The sequence below is a fragment of the Pristiophorus japonicus genome, chromosome 10, assembly GCF_044704955.1.
Source record: "Pristiophorus japonicus isolate sPriJap1 chromosome 10, sPriJap1.hap1, whole genome shotgun sequence".
NCBI classification, from domain to species: domain Eukaryota; kingdom Metazoa; phylum Chordata; class Chondrichthyes; family Pristiophoridae; genus Pristiophorus; species Pristiophorus japonicus.
The window spans coordinates 216312186-216320684 of record NC_091986.1 but is presented as its reverse complement, the minus strand read 5'-3'; the positions used below and the strand labels follow the sequence as shown (position 1 = coordinate 216320684).

At 48.0% G+C, this 8499-nt stretch overlaps 1 pseudogene; it reads right to left on the bottom strand.

Moving 5' to 3' along the window:
* Nucleotides 1–4301: 4301 nt before the first annotated feature.
* Nucleotides 4302–4536, bottom strand: LOC139275366 (U2 spliceosomal RNA; annotated as a pseudogene).
* Between the last annotated feature and the right edge of the window lie 3963 nt (nt 4537–8499).

The window sequence follows — 8499 nt, the reverse complement described above, 5'->3', positions numbered from 1 at the left end:
GTGGGACAGACAGTCGTTGAGGGAAAGGGTGGGTGGGACTGGTTTGCCGCACGCTCCTTCCGCTGTCTGCGCTTTCTGCATGCCCTCGGCGACGAGACTCGAGGTGCTCAGCGCCCTGCCGGATGCACTTCCTCCACTTAGGGCGGTCTTTGGCCAGGGACTCCCAGGTGTCGGTGGGGATGTTGCACTTTATCAGGGAGGCTTTGAAGGTGTCCTTGAAACGTTTCCTCTGCCCACCTGGGGCTCGTTTGCCATGAAGGAGTTCCGAGTAGAGGACTAATTAGCAATCTTGTTGTGCGAGGCCCCTTGGGGAAGAGTGATCATAATATGGTAAAATTATTTATTAAGATGGAAAGTGATACAGTTAATTCAGAGACTAGGGTCCTGAACTTAAGGAAAGGTAACTTCGATGGTATGAGGGGTGAATTGGCTAGAATAGGCTGACGAATGATACTTAAAAGATTGACGGTGGATAGGCAATGGCAAACATTTAAAGATCACATGGATGAACTTCAACAATTGTACATTCTGTCTGGAGTAACAATAAAACGGGGAAGGTGGCTCAACCATAGCTAACAAGGGAAATTAAGGTTAGTGTTAAATCCAAGGAAGAGGCATATAAATTGGCCATAAAAAGCAGCAAACCCGAGGACGAGGAGAAATTTAGAATTCAGCAGAGGAGGACAAAGGGTTTAATTAAGAGGGAGAAAATAGAGTATGAGAAGAAGCTTGCTGGGAACATAGAAACTGACTGCAAAAGCTTCTATAGATATGAAAAGAGAAGATTAGTGAAGACAAACGTAGGTCCCTCACAGTCGGAAAAAGGTGAATTTATAGTGGGAACAAAGAAATGGCAGACCAATTGAACAAATACTTTGGTTCTGTCTTCATGAAGGAAGACACAAATAAGGTTCCGGAAATACTAGGGGACCGAAGGTCTAGCGAGAAGGAGGAACTGAAGGAAATCCTTATTAGTCAGGAAATTGTGTTCGAGAAATTGATGGGATTGAAGGCCGATAAATCCCCGGGGCCTGATAGTCTGCATCCCAGAGTACTTAAGAAAGTGGCCGTAGAAATAGTGGATGCATTGGTGATCATTTTCCAACAGTCTATCGACTCTGGATCAGTTCCTATGGACTGGAGGGTAGCTAATGTAACACCACTTTTTAAAAAAGGAGGGAGAGAGAAAAACGGGAATTATAGACCGGTTAGCCTGACATCAGTGGTGTGGAAAATGTTGGAATCAATTATTAAAGATGAAATAGCAGCGCATTTGGAAAGCAGTGACAGGATCAATCCAAGTCAGCATGGATTTATGAAAGGGAAATCATGCTTGATAAATCTTCGAGAATTTTTTGAGGATGTAACGAGTAGAGTGGACAAGGGAGTGGATGTGGTGTATTTGGACTTTCAAAAGGCTTTTGACAAGGTCCCACACAAGAGATTGGTGTGCAAAATCAAAGCACATGGTATTGGGGGTAATGTATTGACGTGGATAGAGAACTAGTTGGCAGACAGGAAGCAGAGAGTCGGGATAAACGGGTCCTTTTCAGAATGGCAGGCAGTGACTTGTGGGGTTCCGCAGGGCTGAGTGCTGGGACCCCAGCTATTTACAATATATATCAGTGATTTAGATGAAGAAATCGAGAGTAATATCTCCAAGTTTGCAGATGACACTAAGCTTGGTGGCGGTGTGAGCTGTGGGGAAGATGCTAAGAGGCTGCAGGGTGACTTGGACAGGTTAGGTGAGTGGGCCAATGCATGGCAGATGCAGTATAATGTGGATAAATGTGAGGTTATCCACTTTGGTGGCAAAAACATGAAGGCAGCATATTATCTGAATGGCGGCAGATTAGGAAAAGGGGAGGTGAAATGAGACGTAGATGTCATGGTACATCAGTCATTGAAGGTTGGCATGCAGGTACAGCAGGCAGTGAAGAAGGCAAATGGCATGTTGACCTTCATAGCTAGTGGATTTGAGTATAGGAGCAGGGAGGTGTTACTGCAGCTGTACAGGGCCTTGGTGAGGCCTCACCTGGAATATTGTGTTCAGTTTTGGTCTCCTAATCTGAGTAAGGACATTTTTGCTATTGAGGGAGTGCAGCGAAGGTTCACCAGACTGATTCCCGGGATGGCGGGACTGACATATGAGAGACTGGATCGGCTGGGCCTGTATTCACTGGAGTTTAGAAGAATGAGAGGGGATCTCATAGAAACATATAAAATTCTGATGGGACTGGACAGGTTAGATGCAGGAAGAATGTTCCCGATGTTGGGGGAGTCCAGAACCAGGGGTCACAGTCTAAGGATAAGGGGTAAGCCATTTAGGACTGAGATGAGGAGAAACGTCTTCATTCAGAGAGTTGTTAACCTGTGGAATTCTCTTCCGCAGAGAGTTGTTGATGCCAGTTCATTCGATATATTCAAGAGGGAGTTGGATATGGCTCTTACGGCGAAAGGGATCAAGGGGTATGGAGAGAAAGCAGGAAAGGAATACTGAGGTGAATGATCAGCCATGATCTTATTGAATGGTGATACAGGCTCGAAGGGCTGAATGGCCTACTCCTGCACCTATTTTCTATGTTTCTATGTTAGAGCACTTGCTTTGGGAGTCTCGTGTCTAGCATGTGGACAATGTGGCCCGCCCAGCGGAGTTGGTCGAGTGTGGTCAATGCTTCGATGCTGGGGATGTTGGCCTGGTCGAGAACGCTAACGCTGGTGCATCTGTCCTCCCAGGGGATTTGCAGGATCTTGCGGAGACATGGTGGTATTTCTCCAGCAATTTCCCTCAATACTCACCCCTTGTCCTCGCTATCCTCTACTGGCTCCCTGTCCCACACTTCTCCCGAGGAATGGCCAACTCTGGTCAGACATATTCTCTGGAGGTTTCAACACAGGACCACCCTGCCTCCAACTAGCCCCTTCCCCCCACTCTCCAGCCATTGGTTGGCCAACATGACCATCCTCACAGTGCCTCGCCAATCGCAAAGCGAGATGACTTTTCATTTCCTGATTCTTGACTGTCAGTAGAACAGCTTTTATTCCCTATTTCTAAAACTTTTATAACTAATAAACATGAGTGATCAACGTTAATGGAAAAAAACACGATTTTGTTTAACGCCCCAATGATTTTCTTTCCTGGGTTTTGCTCACGGCATTACATCCCAGAGATTAATCTTCAATTCGTGGAGACACTAAGGCAATCATAAGAAACATGAGAAACACAAGAAATAGGAGCAGGAGTAGGCCTTTTGGCCCCTCGAGCCTGCTCCGCCATTCAATAAGATCATGGCTGATCTGATCATAGACTCCGCTCCACTTCCCTGCCTGCTCCCCATAACCCTTTACTCCCTTATCGCTCAAAAATCTGTCTATCTCCGCCTTAAATATATTCAATGACCCAGCCTCCACAGCTCTCTGGGGCAGAGAATTCCACAGTTTACAACCCTCTGAGAGAAGAAATTCCTCCTCATCTCCGTTTTAAATGGGCGGCCCCTTATTCTTTGCCTATGGGTTCAAATTTGGCCCACCTCTTTTTTCGGCGCACTTATCGGAGATGCGCCGCTTTTCTCCGTTGATAAGTGCGCCGAAAAAATCGCTCCCCACTTTGGCCGCTGTCCGGCCTCTCCTCGGTCTTTGCGCAGTGTGGTCAGTCGAGCGGGGGGTGGAGTCAGCGTCCTGTGCTGAAAACTGTGCCGTGACGTCTGCACATGCGCAGTGGAGTGTTCGCGCATGCGCAGTCGCTCCTCGTCCCCAGCCTCTCTGTGCGCGTGCTGCAGCCGCTGTGTGTGTGGGACCCGATGCCCGCCCCTAGCTCTGGCCGAGTGGTCTCCCGGTGCGATCGACCTCAGGTTTGAAATTTTATGCACCTTAGCTATTTTGGAACTTTCTTAATGGTTTGTCATTTTCCTGGACTTTTGGATATTTTGAAAAAATTATGTAACTATGTTTTGTCTCGTGAATAGTAGTGACCAGTTGTCAAGCCTATTCACCTGGTGCTATTGTGAAAGAAGTATAGTAGTGACAGAGGAAGTAGACTTCATTTAGATAATATGGGCTCAATTTTGGCCCAGTATAATCATTGCAAATAGTTGTTTAAATTAGTTGTGAGATTAGGGCAATTTAATTCAACTATCTTTTATTTCTTTTATTTTTGTATTTTAAGCTTCGATGAATGCTTCTGTTTTTTTTTTTAATTCGTAGCCAATCGTTCCAATTCTTTGTCAAATCACAAACGCCAGAGGTCACCTTGCACATGCCAAGGATCACTCTGCGCCAATGCTCTTAGCCAAAAGGCCTAGAGCCACTGCACCGTTCCTGGAAGTACTGCAATACCAGGTTCGTGCCATGGAGGTGGATGGGTCAGGTCCCCCACACACCTCCGTGGAGGTGGATGGGTCAAACATCCCCACCCACCTCCTGTTTCCAAAAATGCAAGCATATACCTTCCTGACCAGGGAGGAACCACCCTGGGGTCATGGTGGCTGGTCAGAAACGGTACTACACTTGATCTTAGCCAAAAGGCTAGTAAATGAACTTTGTGAAGTTTGTCATATGATGTCCTGTATAGCTGTTTGATCCTATTCACATTCTTTCGTCAAGTCATTAAGTTCTGCTGGCCTCCAATGTACTGACCTGCGCTAATTTCTTAACTCTCCACAAAGGTTTTCTGAAGTGGCCGCATATGCTGGCCTAAGTAGATTTGGAATAACTATTCGCTGGCCAAAGTGGCCTAAATGGTCAAAACTGGCATAGGTGACTGGTAACGCCCCTTTTTGAGAAAAACTAAACTAAAAACATCGTAACTAAGTCACTTACATTGGCACAAATTGAATGTGCAAAATGGGGATTTTTAAGATACTCCAGAAAAATCAAGTTGCTTCAAAAAAAAATGGAGCAACTCCTTGACAATTTTGAGCCCCATGTCCCCTAGTTTTAGTTTTCCCTATGAGTGGAAATATCCTCTCTGCATCCACCTTGTCGAGCCCCCTCATTATCTTATAAGTTCCAATAAGATCACCTCTCATTCTTCTGAACTCCAATTGTATAGGCCCAACCTACTCAACCTATCTTCATAAGTCAACCCCCTCATCTCCAGAATCAACCTAGTGAACCTTCTCTGAACAGCCTCCAATGCAAGTATATCCTTCCTTAAATAAGGAAACCAAAACTGTACGCAGTACTCCAGATGTGGCCTCACCAATACTCTGTACAGTTGCAGCAGGACTTCTGTGCTTTTATACTCTATCCCCTTTGCAATAAAGGCCAACATTCCATTTGCCTTCCTGATTACTTGCTGTACCTGCATACTCACCTGATGCATTTCATGCACAAGGACCCTCAGGTCCTGGACGAGTTGGCAGCCCCTACTGCTCCCCTGTGCATCAAATCCAAAATCCTCATGCCCACTCCATGGCCTTGAGCCCCTCCCCCACCTCCATAACCCCCTCTGTAATGTATTTGCTTCATGGGTTCTTTGCTTAAGAATGCATAGCAACACATTGCGATTTAGAACACATTTGTTTATTCACAAAAGCTTTAACAATCACACTACACATTGCCAGTTCATTCACCAGGCTCACAACTGCATACCTCATCGTGGACTCCACAAACCCAACTGGCCGGGGTTTTATTGAGTCTTGTGAACATCACGTGACTGGCTAAGCCACTCCCAACTCAACAGCTCTACAAACCTGTGAGCATACTCTCAGGTGCACACATTACATCCTCCAACCCCACGTCCCAGCCCATATTCTACAGTTCTTCATCGTTCGGCTCTTGTACATCCTCTCCCCTTGACTAGACTCGGCCTATATTCCCTAGAGTTTAGAAGAATGAGAGGTGATCCCATTGAAACATTTAAGATTCTGAAGGGGATTGACAGGGTAGATGCTGAGAGGTTGTTTCCCCCGGGCTGGGGAGTCTAGAACCAGGGGACACAGTCTCAGGATAAGGGGTTGGTCATTTAGGACTGTGATGGGGAGGAATTTCTTCACTCAGAGGGTGGTGAATCTTTGGAATTCTCTACCACACAGAGCTGTGGATGTTGAGCAATTGAGTATATCCAAGGCTGAGATCGATAGATTATTTGTCACTCAGGGAATCAAGGGATATGGAGATCGGGCGGGAAAGTGTGATTGAGGTCGAAGATCAGCCATGACCTTATTGAATGGTGGAGCAGGCTCGAGGGGCCGAATGGCCGACTCCTGCTCCTAATTCTTATGTTCTCCCCTGACACTTGGTGACAGAATTTTCAGTTGTTTAAATTACTTTTTCCCAAGATCTCTTTAATTTGCTGTTTCCCTCCCTGCCTTTGCAAATGTCATCAAAGCCTATCTTTTGAAGGTGCGATGAATCAGCTTCTCCTAATTCTTTGTCCTTGGTTCGCTCAGCCCTCCATGAAGCTTCCTTTATTGTGTTAAAGGGGCTGTACAAATGCAAGTCACCATCATTTCTGCGGAGTATCTTTAGCTCAGCAGCACCACCCTGTGGTGACTGTCTGTTATAGAATCATAGGGGGAGAAATTCGGCTGCTTTGTGTCTCCTGTTAGCGCCTGCGGGGGGGGGTGGGGGGGGGGGTGGTAACGGGGCGCGATGGGGTTACCGACCGGGCGCGTCGAATTCACTGATGCTCGCGAATTTCCCTGGCCATTTTGCGCTGGCGCTAACACTTACTTCCTCGCTCTCTAACGCCGCTTAGATCGTGCCGTCATCCCGTCACCGCCCCGGATGCAATATTCGCTCCTGCCCCCCACAGCATCAGAGGCAGTCCCTCGGAATCGAGGAAGACTTGCTTCCACTCTAAAAGTGAGTTCTCAGGTGACTGAACAGTCCAATACGGGAATTACAGTCCCTGTCACAGGTGGGACAGACAGTGGTTGGAGGAAAGGGTGGGTGGGGAGTCTGGTTTGCCGCACGCTCCTTCCGCTGCCTGCGCTTGATTTCTGCACGCTCTCGGCGATGAGACTCGAGGTGCTCAGCGCCCTCCCGGATGCTCTTCCTCCACTTGGGGCGGTCTTTGGCCAGGGACTCCCAGGTGTCGGTGGGGATGTTGCACTTTATCAGGGATGCTTTGAGGGTGTCCTTGAAACATTTCCTCTGCCCACCTGGGGCTCACTTGCCATGTAGGAGTTCCGAGTAGAACGCTTGGTTTAGGAGTCTTGTGTCCAGACGATGTGGCCTGCCCAACGGAGCTGGTTGAGTATGGTTAGTGCTTCGATGATCTTCACCGAGGTGTATGAAAGCATAGGCCTCACACTAAACATCTGTAAGTCAAAGATCCTCCAGAAACCTGACCCCGCCATACAGCACTGCCCCCGAGTCATCAAATCCACAGTGCGGCCTTGGACAATGTAGAGCACTTTCCATACCTCGGGAGCCTACTATCAGCAAGGGCAGACATCGACGATGGGGTCCAACACCACCTCCAGTGCGCCAGCGCAGCCTTCGGTCACCTGAGGAAGAGAGTGTTCGAAGATCAGGCCCTCAAATCTGGCACCAAGCTTATGGTCTACAGGGCTGTAGTGATACCCGCCCTCCTGTATGGCTCAGCGATGTGGACCATGTACAGTAGACACCTCAAATCACTGGAGAAATACCACCAACGATGTCTCCGCAAGATCCTGCAATTCCCCTGGCAGGACAGACGCACTGACATCAGTGTTCACGATCAGGCCAACATCCCCAGCATCGAAGCCGGGCATCAACAACGGCAGCTGCAGGAAACATTGTTGCCTCGGCCGGCTGTTTGGGGAGCGCTAATTAAAGGCGGTGGTGGTCAGGTCGGGCAAAATTTATTTCTCTCCCCAGTCTGGTGCCTGCTGATTGTTTTTGACGACACCTTGTTGCGCGATTCTTTGGCCCTCCACGCCCTGAGAGTGGTCCCATGGCCCCACAGAAATAAGAGGAAGAGTCTTGCAACCCATCATTGGCCCTTCCCTTGAAGCGAGGGAAGGAGACTCTGATGCTGGCAGCGCTAGACTGATCATTGCTCAGCGCTCTGCCGGTAACGCCCCTCTCACACGCTTTCGCGCTCGAAGAGAAGTGGTTAGTGTAAAGTCCTGTCCCCTCAGTACAGATTCACACGAGGCATGCAGTGAAGTCAAGGTCACTCTGGACCTGCACCTTTATTTCACAGCTCTGGAATGCTGCACTTGCCTGAGAGCTGCCCTGAAATACCTGTCTCTTGCAAGTGCACCCCTGGTGGTAAGGTATGCTGGTGGTTACAGGTCATATCTTATTACAGTCACGTATAGCATGTTAGGATACAGTTATATATAATAATGTAAGATACATGACAGTGAGCACTTGATTTAACCCTCCACTTCCCTCTTGGAGCGCTGAAGCTGAAGTTCCCGGGATGAAGAAAGGATTATTGCCCGGCGATACTTCTCAAAAGCGATCACTCCAAATGGGCCCCAACAGAATTTCTAGCTCATAGAATCGTACAGCACAGAAGGAGGCCATTCGGCCAGTCGTGCCTGTGCCTGCTCTTTGGTA